Source organism: Lissotriton vulgaris, chromosome 4_1 (genome assembly GCF_964263255.1).
Source record: "Lissotriton vulgaris chromosome 4_1, aLisVul1.2, whole genome shotgun sequence".
In the NCBI taxonomy this organism is placed as follows: domain Eukaryota; kingdom Metazoa; phylum Chordata; class Amphibia; order Caudata; family Salamandridae; genus Lissotriton; species Lissotriton vulgaris.
In genome coordinates this window covers 995,517,427-995,531,578 of record NC_141691.1, presented here as the reverse complement: position 1 = coordinate 995,531,578, position 14,152 = coordinate 995,517,427, and the positions used below count along the sequence as shown (strand labels likewise).

General features: G+C 40.5%; 1 protein-coding gene across 5 annotated transcripts in view; it reads left to right on the top strand.

The window, feature by feature from the left end:
• PHACTR1 (phosphatase and actin regulator 1) overlaps positions 1-14,152 on the top strand; it is a 1,119,307-nt gene that overhangs the window by 1,073,593 nt on the left and 31,562 nt on the right. The gene's annotated exons all lie outside the window — the stretch shown is intronic.

Below are 14,152 nucleotides of genomic sequence, written 5' to 3'. Positions count from 1 at the left end.
TGAGAAAACACCAGCGATTTACATAGATATTGTAATCCCATTTTGGGCATAAATAGGAGATTACACCCATGATGGGATTACAGCCCCATCGTGATCGTGGCTGTAGATATATAAATCCTTGCTTATGTGTTTATGGCTATTAAATCACAGAACCAGGATTATAAACTGCTCTGTACGGAAAGTGGCCAGGATCACAAATATTTGTGACATTTTCCAAAGGGAAAAAACATGCATCTGATCTAATCTACCCAAGCGTTTATGTGTCCTAATTTACAAAGTTGATTGGCTGATTTCGAAGCTACTAGCTCTGGTGTGCATTGCTGCATAGCTTGTTGCTAACAAATATGAACAGGCCAGGTTGTGCCCCAGGTACTACATATTCATTGGCCTCTGTGTGGGCCTCATGCAGGAGGAACAGTGGGATTCTGGATACATGATACGTTTTAAGAGGGTTATTTAATAATGTATTGTGTGGGTGCTCCCATGGCGAAAAGATTTGCAGAGGATTGTATCAACTTGCCTAACATTTGTTGGACCTGGCCCTCTCAGCAGGGTCACCCCCAAACCTGTTGCCTTTGCCCCTGCTGTCTTCTGAGCCCATTTATATTGGCTTTTGGGACTTTGTGCACTTTACCACTGTTATCCAGTGCTAAAGTGATTGTGCTCTTTCCATTAAATATGGTGAAATTGGATTCCAAACATCTCACTCTCCTTTTTCCAGCTGTCATCCATTTTAAAAGAGACCTATTAAACATCCATCAATTATCTTGATATATTTATAGAAGATATTTATACTAGACAAAAGTTAAAAATGAGTTGCAAGGCAATAAGCTTTCGCCTTTAAACACAATGTCATGTTTAGACCATATTAAGTTGAATGGCCGTTCAACGTAATATGGTGTAAATATGTTTTTAACTATGAGTTAGACTCCCTAAACTCCGTTCGGCCGTAAGCCAGAGTTTACTACCCCCCACCGTGCTCCTCCCCTGCTCCCGCCTCCCCACCCGCAGCGCTCCCACGAGGAGCCGCCACTGCTTTTAAGGTTGTTTTACAGCTGCACTCTATACTTCCCTCGGCACTGGGCTGCTTTTGTTTTTACAGTATTCACACACAGGGTTGTCTCTTTAGATGTACACCAGAAATAGCACTATCTTAGATTAAGATGCAGTCAACCCTGAAAACCTGCATTAAAAGGATTTGATGTGTGTACCATACCAAGGGCTTTTGTATACAATGCCCCAAAAGTTAGCGCCAATTTCTCATTTAAATATTTGTACAGCAGGCATGATCGTCACCCTCCTGCCAAAATTAAGAATATTTAAATAACTTGGATGTGATCTGTGTAGCAAGCAGCTGACTTCACTCCCGGGCCGTGACCTGCCTCCAGTGAACCCACTGTGTCGTAGGATATAGAAAAACGTTCAGGAGCATTGTTGAACAATACAAAACAAGTATGTATATGGTGAGGGGAACCTTACAAATAGACAGCCCAGTCTCACGAAGGGCATTCACTGGTAGAATGCATGCGTATGTGGCTTTCCCCAGGTTAGAAGTCCTAGAATCATCTAAAACCTCTGTAAGAAGTTCTCGTGAAACATCTCCAGATCTGCCTGTATGTGCATTTAGAGGAATATCAAAACCACCACCTAAAGCACTGAAAATGTCTCTATCCTATGTTGAGGTAAACTAAATTTATTTTAGTGACATTGAATGTGGAGCCAGGTTATCCTAGAATTAGGCACACTCTCCTAATTTTACATTAAGTGTTCCTCTTTTTTGCATTTGTATGTTTTTTGGTGCCTTTGCCCGATTGAAGCTTGCTTATCACCTTTTTTTTTTCCTTTAAAAAAAAATATATATATTGTAGCTCATTTGTTTGCCGAATCTGGCCGTTTGTACATAAACAATGTATTTCTCTTTAGTTGTCATATTAAGGTAAATTTATTCAATGGTTTTAGAGATGCATTTTAATTTCTCCTTCCTGTTGGCTTCATATTAGACACGATTTTGGATTTTTCCAGGCCTGTCTCCTGAGGCTTCTCAATGACTGAGCAGTTGTTAGCACACCACGTTCAATATACTTTTTATTCCTCAGGACTAATGCATCCACCATTGCTCCAGGTCCATCACTCTATTCTCAGTAGTAGGATCATTGCTCTAATGAAGTAATCAGTTATATTAGATTCATATCACAAAAACATATGCCGCTTAATGCATTTGCTCTTACTGCTGTGTGATTGCTGAAGTGTAAAGAATTTCCATTTACAATAGGAAGCTGCCTTTTCACCACGGAGCCTGTCGGTGCTGAAATTGGATTGTAAATTAAATAAATCACAAACAAGCGCAGTTATTGGAACTTAAACTATCAGCAGACACAATCATAACATGTTCTGAAAGGACTTTTGATGACCGTCTTTAGGCCTACTCATTTGATGCGGGATGGAAACAAAATGGCCGCAGCTTCTTGGAAACTGAGTGAGTTGATTATTCCCAGCAGGGGGTTGGTGAAGATTTCTGGAACTAATCACGTCTTCCAGAAAATCATTATATGGATTAAAAAAAATTCCATCAAACAGAATACAGCACACAGCATTTGTGTCTTATACCACAGATTTCACAGTTTTATTTATTTAGAAGCTAACACATTGGCAAGAATGACAAAAGATAAAATGAGAGAAAATCTAGCACTCTGATTGTCGCTTTAAGATGTGGTAGAACCATTGCTTATTGTCCTCCAAACTTTGAACAGGACTCAATAATATTTTTGCTAACATTGAGGTAACAAGACCTGTGGTTTCCTATGTGTACCATAAGGCAATACGCAGAGGTTATTTTTTGAGTCGCTGACTCCAGTCACCACTAAATACACCATTTATTCTCCATGGTCTTCAGGTTCCCATTACGGTGCAGAACTGGTTCCTCCTTCCACCCAAGTAAATCATTAACTTTGTATGAAGCATATATATGCTGCATTTGCTATGCTATGTTTCAGCCTTCGAAATCTGTACACGTTATATGAGTTAAGCAGTTAATTTATGGCTCCATGTGTAACAGAGGGATAGATTCTTGGCTGTAACAATCTAAGGAAAGTAAAAAAAAAAGGCTTAAACCCTATAAAAGTGAATCAGTTGCATGTCTGCTCCCATAAAACATCCACTATAAAAGATCAGAATGACATCCCCTCAGGGATGCAAGACACAACTCAAAATTCTAGAACATGAATCCCAGAAGGAATAATAGAGTATTTTCTTCTTCCAGTCAATAGGCACTCATCACCCAAGAACAATTGCAGCTTGAAAATCATCACCGGGGGCTATTTTGTAATCCTTCCTTCAGTTCCTCTTTCAAATCTTCCAAGATGGTAGGCAACTTCTCCAGATCTTTTGAGGAACATTCACTTTGCTACACTGGGTCATCAAACACGTTGTGGAACAAGAGATAGGTGTATGATTTTATTAATTCAGATTCTTGATCTGGACCCTTTTCTCATAGAGGCACCCTCCCAGCTGGTGACATTAGCTCAAATCGTGTTGCAGGCAGGAGATATAATGACATCTGTCGGTCAGAAAGATGGTTGCTTCTAAATGGAGTCAATAGTGTACATGACCAGTATTCAAAATTCACCATCATAAGTTACAAGTGCATGTCGACCATTCAGATAGATTTCAGCTCTGGTTTTTTGCAAAGAATGTCTCAAGGTGTAGCAGCCCATCTTTGATTAATGGAATATATTAGGTTACTTGACAAGACAACTGGCTGATTTCCAGAAAACACTGAGGGAATATTTGCCTTGTTTTTAAATCACTTCCCAATCTTTGTTTTTCAATCAAAAGAAATGTCATCTGATGCAATCACATACCCTTCACTGATCGAAGCAGTAGTAGGTCCTGCTGTAGGGCTTGCATTTCCATCTTCAGAGATGATTCTAGCCTTGAGACAGCAGTATAGAATTTCTACACTCACTGTACAACATCAACACTATTCATGTTGATTAGGCATGTAGGCCTTTATGGCCTTTGGCATGGTTTAAGTCCGGTTGGACACTCCAAATGAAATTTATTGAAAATCATCTGCCTCTAAATTAGCATTCATGTCGCAGTCAAAATTAGGAGCCCACCTCGCATCATCCTACAGTCGCTTCCTTGGTGGACTCAAAAAGTTAATCCCCTACTAGAGAATTATAACTTCATTGTTTTAGCTAAAGCAATCCAATGCCTCTGAATAGGAAGTGACACAGTTAAACCGGGGCGATGAAAAAGAAAGAGGAAGGATCATATACATTCTTTGAAGGCGAGGATCAGTAAAGGATCCAATTTTTTCCTTACTCACACTTCTCGGTATAACCCCGGGCATGCTTCTCTATTAACTTTACAAATAGGAAACGATTGTTAAGCGTGAAAACATGCAATCTCAACGATGATTTGATGTTTTGGTTTTCCTTCTTTGAACCTCCGTTTATTTCCACCATTTCCAAATTTGACCATTACCTCCTTCCTTGTCTTGCTGAATTAAACCTTTAACTGATCTCTTTGTTAATAAGTTAGATCAAGGTGACAGTTTGCTTTGAAAAACAGGGACCGTTTTGACCTCTTTTGCTTTGATCTGCCTTTGCCATTCATTTGCGGAATGTTTTTAGCAAATTGCAAATATAAACTACTGTGTTTCTAATCCAAATTTTACATCCAGTTGGTGAACCTAGTCTTCGTTACTATAAGCATGTATAGGAGGTGTGATGCTCCCATTCCCACCCTTATTTCATTTTTTCAATTCAAATAAGCTTTATTCGGCTACAATCCATAAAAGACAGGTAAAATACATGCCAAAGATGAATGCATCAATAAATCTCATCACAAAAATACAAAAAACGTAATATTAAAACAATATCCCAATATGAGGCAGTCAATGAAAATATTGTGAAGTATCATGTGCATAGGACAAAGAAGAGTATCATCACGTCTCACAAGTCTAGTATAAAACCAATAAAAAAAATATCATAAAGTGTCATGTACATAAACAGTAAGAAATATCAACATAGCACAATCAAGGAAGCTCCACGTGTGGGCAATTCCGATTAGGTACATGATAACTCATACATGATCGGAACTTAATAAGCAAGAATTCCTATACTTAAGAGCATGCTGAATATAACTTAAAGTGTTCAGACAGACACCTAGATATGAAAGAGATTGCAAATAGTGCATAATAAGTTTTATAATCTCTAATAATAGTATCCTTTAAAAGTGGAATTACAATTTTTTTCCTGAAGGAACAATATAATTTACAAAACAACATTAAGTGCAAAGTGGATTGTACATACAGATTATGGCATGGACATGGGGAAAGAATCATAGGATGTCTGACAGGATCAGGAAAAGCCACCAAATAATGCAAAGTGCTAAATCTCAACCTGGTTAACAAGACCCGCTGTTACCAACCTATAAAAGGAAAGGTTCAATGATGGATCCAGAATTCAAAGGGCTGTACAAACAGACTGTACATTTGTCTGATTCAGTGAAAGTTCTAGTGTGCCTGGTCCACTTCCATAAATAATCTTTGATGGTCTGATGGGTAGCAGTCGAAAGATCCTCAGGGCAATTATAAAAATCCGGAATGCGCAAAGTATTAATCATAATTTTAATGTACATTAGCCAGAGGATATGGGTATCCTTATCTAAGTGTCTACAATCCCTAATCACACTACTACTAAACTTTGCTTTGGACTGTGTCCAGTTTGCTAGCCACAAAAGAAGTGGAAGGATTTTAATAAGATCAATTACATAGTCAAGGCTGAGTTCTGCGTGGCTTAAATAGTTAGCTGTGCTGCATGCAACCTACAGCAACCTTTTCAGGCAACTATTCTCAACGCTCTGTATGGCTTTAAAATCTTTTGTCATCCAAACTCCAGAGCCATAGAGAGCAACTGACAAACATTTAGCTTTGTCAACTGTCAGAAACTCATTTGGAGGTTTGGGGTCTAGCTTTTTAGTAAATTTGAACAGGCCTTCCACAGTACAAGAAAACTTGGCAGCGATAACAGTGCCTAATTGATTCCAAGTACTTTGATCGTCGAAGAGTATACTCAGGCAGGGAAAAGAAGAAACTGGTTCAATTTTGGTATCATTAATAATACAAGCATTTACAATGCAATGGTCTAGTCTTTGTTAAAGTTAGAGCTATTGGCATTGTAAATGTTTTTTTTTAAAACGGATAAATATATGGTATTGTCATTTACAATGCCAATAGGTAAGCATTAGAGAGTATTAGCAGTGATTAATAGTTAGTAGAGAGTGACTAGTTGATTAATAGAGAGAATACTTGTATAGAGTAGAGTAAGAGTGAGTTGTAGGCAATAGTAGTTATTGAGTAGTGTAGATTAGTGGAGTCTAGTATAGAGTGAGTAGTAGATAGTGTGTAGAGAGCGTGTAGGAGTTAGCAAGTAGTAGAGACAGAGTAGTAGTGAGTAATGAAAAGTACTAGATAGAAATAGGTGTAGTGTAGTGAGTTATAGATAGTATATGGAGTAGTATATCTATTTAGTAGAGTGAGTAGCGAATGACTTTTAAAATAGAGTATATATTAGAGAGCAGTAGTTAGTACTTTTTAGTATTAGAGTGTAGTAGAGAGTAGTAGAGAGTGAGTATAAAATTGTGGACAGTATTATTTAGTGAGTTGTCAGGAGTGTGACTTGTATGTAGTAGAGAGTATTTAGAGGATTTATTAGAGTGTGATTAGTTGAGTCAGTAGTAGAGTGTGGATTGAGAGTATTGGAGAGTAGTCGAGATTGAGTAAAGTGTGAGTAGCTTACAGTAGTAGTAGAGTGAGTAGTTAGTAAAGTGTAGTAGAATATTAGATAGTTATAATACAGAGTATTATAGTGAGTAGTAATGAGTAGTATTTTCTAGATATAGGTATTAGAATAGTTTGAGTAGGGTATTATAAACTGAGTATTAGAGAGTTAGTACTAGAGAGTGAGTTGTAGAGTGAGTAATAGTGAGTAGTAGATAGTTTTATATAGTGTGTATTAGAGTGGTAGTGAGTACTATAGAGTAATAGGTATTAATATTGTAGAAAGTTAGTAGTATAATTATTTTGAGTAGTAGAGAGTGTGTAGTAGAGAATTATTAGTGAGAAGAGTAGTAGAGAGTATTAGGATTAGGGTATTAAAGAGTATTTGAGTGAGTAGTATAGAGCATTTGAGGTGTGGCGAGTGAGTAGTATATTGTAGATATAGTTATTAGTATAGTGTGAGTAGGGTATTATAAACGGAGTAGTAGAGTACAATGCAACGGTCTCGCCTTTGCAAAAGTTAGAGCTATTGGCATTGTAAATGACAAAAATTGTATTTATATGTTGTTTTTGAAAACATATAAATAAAAGGCATTGTCATTTAAAATGCCAATCAATAGCCTAAACGTGCCTAAATGCAAGACCTATTGCATTGCAAATGCTTGTTAAACTGAGCAATTGTTTTGTCTTTGCTTCAGGAAGAAGGGAAGATAAAAACAGTGTGTGCGCCAGAGAAAGACAGAGAGTGAAGTAACGTGAAGACGAAAATGAAAGAGAGGGCCAAGGAAGAGTGGCAAGGGAGAACACTCATAGAGCCACACACACAGAGCCACATACACACACAGCTACACACACAGCCACACACACACACCAAGCATAATTCCAAGAGCCAATGTAGTTAAAACAAGAGACAGCACATCTTCCAGTGTGTGCTACACATGTCTTGAATATCAACAGTAGGTCATCAGCTACTAAAATAAACTAGAGGGTTAAGTGACCGCTGCAGAGCTTCGTGTGCAACACGTAGGGCTGCTCAGCTTTTCATCATTCAGAAGTTCCAATGGCATTAAGTGACACTGAAGAAGGCCCTCTTCGTGCTTGGCACGAGCACTGACTAAGGAGCGAGCTCCCACCAATCAGCTGCCGGGGTTTTAATCTGACCGGACATTGCAGGCCGCTGCTACATCTCATCAGATCCTGAGATAGACTAGCGGGTCAAGTGACCGCTGTAGAGCTTCGTGTGCAACACGTAGGGCTGCTCGGCTTTTCATCATTCAGAGTTTGCTAGGTCGCGTCCATCATCATACAGGAATTAACAACTCCTTGTATTTAAGCGCCAAGAGACAGAACATCATACAGTGTGCGTTACACATGTCTTGAATATGAACAGTAGGTCATCAGCTCCTGAGATAGACTAGTGAGTCAAGTGACCACTGCAGAGCTTTGTGCCATTCCGTACCGCTGCTGCCTAAAAGAAGCACGCATCAAAAACATGTTCCTCGTCGCCGGAGCTCCAAAGTATTCTAAGATGAAATACCCATTTCGGATGACCAAACCCCTTCCTCGCAGCTCAACATGTTGGCATCTAGATAGAAGTGCAGTAACACTGGATACAAAAATGTAAAACTATTCAAACTGTCATATGCATTGCGACATTGGGATAAAACCATCAAAATGAGACACTAGCAAGACCTGTATCTAGCAGGATGGGGGTGGGGGGTGGCAAACAAGCATAGCTGCAGTGAGAGAATATAAAGAGAGGTCTAGCGGTCCTCAAAGGCCACTACTTAACACTCAGCAGAAAACTTAAAGACGACTAAGCGCCCGCAACATAACAGGCTTCCTTACAGGTGTCGACATGGACGAAGGACTAAAACAGCTCACTGAACGTCTGAACCGCGCCTGTCTCAGCTATGGCTAGTGCAACATCTGCAAAAAAAGGGGACCCAAAATGGCCACTGAATAACCTCCCCTTGTGCATTTCCAACTGCATTGAACCCATTGCGCTGCCTTCTTAAATACCAGCTTTTCGCAAAAGGATAACCAATGGGAGCGAACTTATATAAAGTCAGAGGGGGGCTGCACCACTACTCGAAGGGTGGAGGCGGGGGGGTAGAATCATAAACCGGCACAGACCTACTGCTGAAAACCAGCCAAGCAGCCAAACGACGAGAAGTGTGTGCAAGAAAACAGAGGTGGGGCCAGGCTCCATAGCTGCTGCTCCACGCTTTCAAAGCACGCTGGAAAAAAAGAGTAAGCAGCAGTAGTATTAAGCTCTTAACCTAGCGCTCAAGCGGATTATATTCAGCTCACCTCGCCACACGCGCCTACACGAACACCGGTCGGACCACCCCATGAACACCAGCATGTTTCTCTGAGGTCAAGCACGAAAGAGATTGAGAAACGCCCCGTCCTTTTCAGACTGGGGGGACGTGTTTTTCTTTCTCCCCTCTTCTCCATTGGCTGGAATGTAAACAACAGGCGTGTTTTTGACTTGTTGTTTACCATTTTAGCCAATGGAGAAGAGGATAGAACAAACTTAAAAAATACGCCCCCCAACCCGAAAAAGACGGAGCTTAGAGCGAGACAATGACGACACTGAGACCTCTTCTCCAATGGATGGACGCAGTTTAGGAGTCCAGCCAATGAAGAAGAGGGGCGGGGTTAACCCTCGCTACTCAGAGTCATTAAATCTCGCCAGAGAAACTGCGCATGTGTGCAGCCTACGCTAGCCGAGACCTAAAAAGGTATTGCACTTGTTAGTTTTCGGCCCATAATATGGGTTTTGGAATGATTTACAATTAACTCCAGTTCATTCATGAACTCACATAGCTATCTGAAAGCTTCTGCAGGCCAAGTTTAGGCCTTGAAATTAAAACTGTAATCTCCGCATAGACTATTACAGGAACCAAATGAGTACCTATACGGAGCACGTCACCATTTAGATTGACCAGGTGGCGTTTAAGGTCGTTAGTTTAAAGCGTGAATAAAAAGGGGGCCAAAACACAGTCCTGCCGTACACCCCTAGAAAGTAAAAAGCTATTGGTAGTTACCCCCACAGAAACAAACCTTACAGAAGCAGATACTTCACTGTGTAGTTCTCTAAGAAAATTAACAATATTGATCTCAATTCCCCTTTCTAGCATGATGCTCCAGAAATTGACACGATTCACATGATCTAAGGCGGACTTTAAGTCCATGATGGGTAAGTAAATTTGCCATGGCTTGGCCAAAGTGTATTTAATAATCATTAACAGTAGGTTTAGGCACTGTTCCACAGTGCCTAATCCTGCCCTGAATCCAATATTGTATGCCAGACACAATATTGTTATCCTGGGCTCAGACCTCAAGCTTGTCTAGAGTGATGCGTCTCATGATCTTCGCTGCAGAGTTTATCAGAAAGATGGACCGGTTATCATTTGGGACTACGTTTGTCCCCTTTTTAAAAAAAATGGATACTATAACAGGGTGTCACCAAGATTTCGGTGGGCAGACCATGGATACACCATTTGGGCCAATTGTTAACAGAGGAGCCCAAAAATCGATGCTGTCTTTAAAGAGATCGGTGGGAACCCCATCTGGGCTAGGTGGCTTGCCTGTGGGCCATCTGATAATGGCTGCTATAACTTCATCCATCTTAATGGCCCACCCAACATCTAATACCTTTGAGTCATCCATCGTTGTATGCTCACAAAGGGAGATAAATGAACGGAGCCGGAAACTTCTTTAAAATGCTCGACCCAACTGGTAGGGCTGACGACCAAAGCAGTCTCAGCTTGGGGGCGTGTTTGAAGAAGGGGTTATTAATCACTTCCCTGAATTGGCGAGAATCCGTGCTATTACTGGCAACTATCAAGGATTATTTTATGTATTCCTTGGGCTGAGAACACTAGACACTCTATATGAGAACCAGACGTTACGCATTTTTGTTTTTAGCACAGGGAGGTTGTCCAGAATGACGAGCCGATACTGGGAGTTGAACCTGGTTTCCCAGTTACAAAGTCAGTAGCTTTAGCCGTTAGGCCACATCTCCTCCCTTTGTGCCTTAGTGACCCTATAGAAGGATGTCTTGTGAAGGCTCCTAAGGCAGGGCCTTAGCTACTCTTTTTACTAGGATTACAACCAGTGCTAGTACCTGCACCCTGTATGTACTTAGACCCACCGAGTGATTCATTTGAGCCAGTGGTGGCCGCTGCTCACACCTTGCACTTAATTCTCTACAACAGCTCTTATGATATCCCGCTACATGGTGGCTCTGTTTGTCTAATTTTTAGATGAGCACAGCAACAGTTATTTAAGTAGTCAATATAGATTACAACTTATTAATACTGCAATTCACACCATTATTATTTATTATGATGGCTTGCATTAGTCTGAATATTCACACTTGTAGGAGTGCGGTGGTTAGTAGTTTTGTTGGTACTGTCATTGGCAGAGCTGGCAGGGGCAAAGGGTGGTGCAAGCTGCAGCAGCCTCCTGAGAAGGGCCCTGGCACTTAGTTTTTTTTTTTTTACAAATTAAGCTCTGAACCCACCTACTGGATATGTTGTCTCAGCATATTTGTCCACTTAATTTCCTTCAGATGGATCCCTAGTCTCTGAATTGCATTTAGACTTAGGTTCACTCTTTCATCCCGAATGTATTTTGGAGCCTGGGTTCTAGAGCAATCCCCAGCAGTGGCTTTGGGTGGGTGATGTGTCCAACTCACAAATTCTTTGCTGCTGCTTTTTCCTGTTCCTTCCTGGGGCAGCATTACCAGGAAGAGCCTTCACCAGGTTGGCGCCATGTAGAATTAAGAACACCAACCTCGTAAAAAGCATTTTCACATTTCAGCATTTTCCAACCTGCCTTCTCACTCACACATTCTAGTCCAAACAGACAACAGGAATGCAAACTCATTCATCTGACCAATCAAACGTCTACTGTTTGGAAAGCTAACAGGTTATCTCTTCCTACACAGCCATTCCAATGCTAGAACAACCTGAGTTTATTTGACTTCCAATAGGCCGTGCCATATTGACACCTTAGACAACCAACTGGATCTTGCACAGATGCTCACCTTTCTACGTTCCTAAACATAGCATAAGGTGCTGTAGCCTAGCGACAGCTTTCTCAAGTCCATTAATTCTGTATATAGGGGCTACCACAGAAGGCAGAAAGTGTGGAGTAGCCATAGGATGAAAGAAAGCTGGTGACTGACAGGAAGACCAAGGCCATTTCCATTAAATGAAAATGGATCCCAAGTTTAAGAGGTGGGCGAAGAAAGTGAGAATAAAAGTAGTGAGAAAGCTCCTTTTAAATAACCCTTTCCATAAGGTTTTAATTCAAGCGAAGATGAGAGATGGTGGAAAATTATCTGGAGAGGAAGGGTCCAGATGACGTTTCTTAAAAAGATTGAAGACTTTTGAGTAGATCAGTGTTGAAACACTGATTAAATTATCCAACAAAGTGGAGGAGAACGAGATAGAGTGAGGAGATCAGAGATGATAGAGACGAGTCAGGCGTGGCAGAGGTGGGGTTTGGCATGACGGAGTCATGTAAGTGATTCCGAGTAGGTCCAAGTGAAATTTTCAGTTTGGTAGGCGGCGTAATCTCACATAATTTGCCGCATTTCACGCTACACTTTTTACAGGAAATTCCCTAAATGACACCATTATGCCTGATTGCATAATTAGGCTCAAAAAAATAAGTGACTTGCAAGCAGCAGTTAAGTCTCCACAATTCAATCAATGTTTGTACTCCTAATTTTCACCAATGCAAGAGAAGTTTATAATATTTTGAGCACTTTTGTCACAAGCAGTGCGGTCATAAGACAAGGTGAAGTTGGGAAATGATACTCTGCGATCCCGAATAGTGAAAAGCTGGTCTATTAAAATATTACATAAAATATTATTTTCTGGGTTTTATTTAGATATAAAGAATCTGTGATTCGTTTCACTCTTGGTTGTTAGTTGATTTTAAGTCATTTTTTTGCTTAAAGTATGCATCCAAGTTTTTGGTGTTTGAGTCTATTAAAACCCTAGAAGAAAATACATGAGTCATTCTTCCTGTAGATGTTAAATGCAATACGAATTACATTGTGGAAACTTTTTTTTTTTAAATGGGATAGTTTGCTACTTTAATTGCAAACGAAGTTCTAAGTTGTAAAGGCATTCTTGAATTGACCAGAAAGATTGCAGATAGGGGTTATTGAGTGGCAGCCATAAAGAAGAATTAGGAGTACATACCTCTAGATTTGTGCATGTAGTCTTGATATTAGACTTTTAATCACCCAGTTCAGTTTGTGGTTCAAGACCGAAAAGAGACTTTGACATGGGCCCCTGAGAGAGTGATCTTGCATAAAGTGCGGCACGTACAGATTGCATTTTGTGAGGACATAGATCACCATCCAGAATAGAAGTTGGTCAAGAAATTTGTGGAAAATGTTCCTCACACACATGTAGACTAGTTGGGATTTTACTGGGATATCATTTGTAAACAAACTTATAGTAGGACTACGATTTGTCATGCAACCAATGAAAAATGTCTGTTTAAAGATTTGCCTGCCAGACAATGGCCCATTAAGAGGGTGTGTGAATTTTGGAGCCATTCTTGCCTAAATAACAACCACTTAATCCTGGTGATGCACAGCTTCCTGGCGAGCTCCTAAAAAAGCAGCGGATCAGCAGAGCCAACGCACCCGGCAGAGGTACTGTGCAGCCCGCCACTTCCCTGCCCCCTCTCTAAAAAGGAAAATGTGCATTATCAACAGGGGAAAAAGGATAGTGGAGAGTTTTGGCTCTGTGCTTAAGAAAAGGCAAATATGCCATAGTGATAGGGACGTGTCAGTCTTAGAATACTTCATGAGCAGGACTTTGCAGGTAGTTTTTGACCTCAAATGAAGCATTCTGATTTCCTTGTCCACTCCCTCTGTTCCATATCCGTGTGATATTAATTCTTCATTCCTTTAACGCAGATTCTCAAGGAGCAGTGAGAATGTCTGAGAGCTTTATTTTTTCTGCAACCTCATGAACCATTCATGTCCTTCATGAAACTATATATGGAGGAAGAAGCCGTCCAAACTTTCAGTTAAAAGGCGCCCCTAAAACCAGAGATGATAATCTGGTGCTGGAGGATGTCTGATTTGCTGGCTTGAATAAGTGATCTTCATTGACGAAGCTAGTTAGATACTGAAGGGAGAGCCATTTCTTGCCTAAAAGTGGTGTCGGACATGAGTAGGCTTAACCTTTAGTCCCTGGGGATTACCACTAAGAAGCTGAGAACGAGTTCAGGTTTTGGAGTGCGCAAGTGAATCTACTAATGGAAAGGCCCAGTGGACATGATGGGGTATCACATAGTGTGATGGGTGCCTTGAAGCAGTTATGA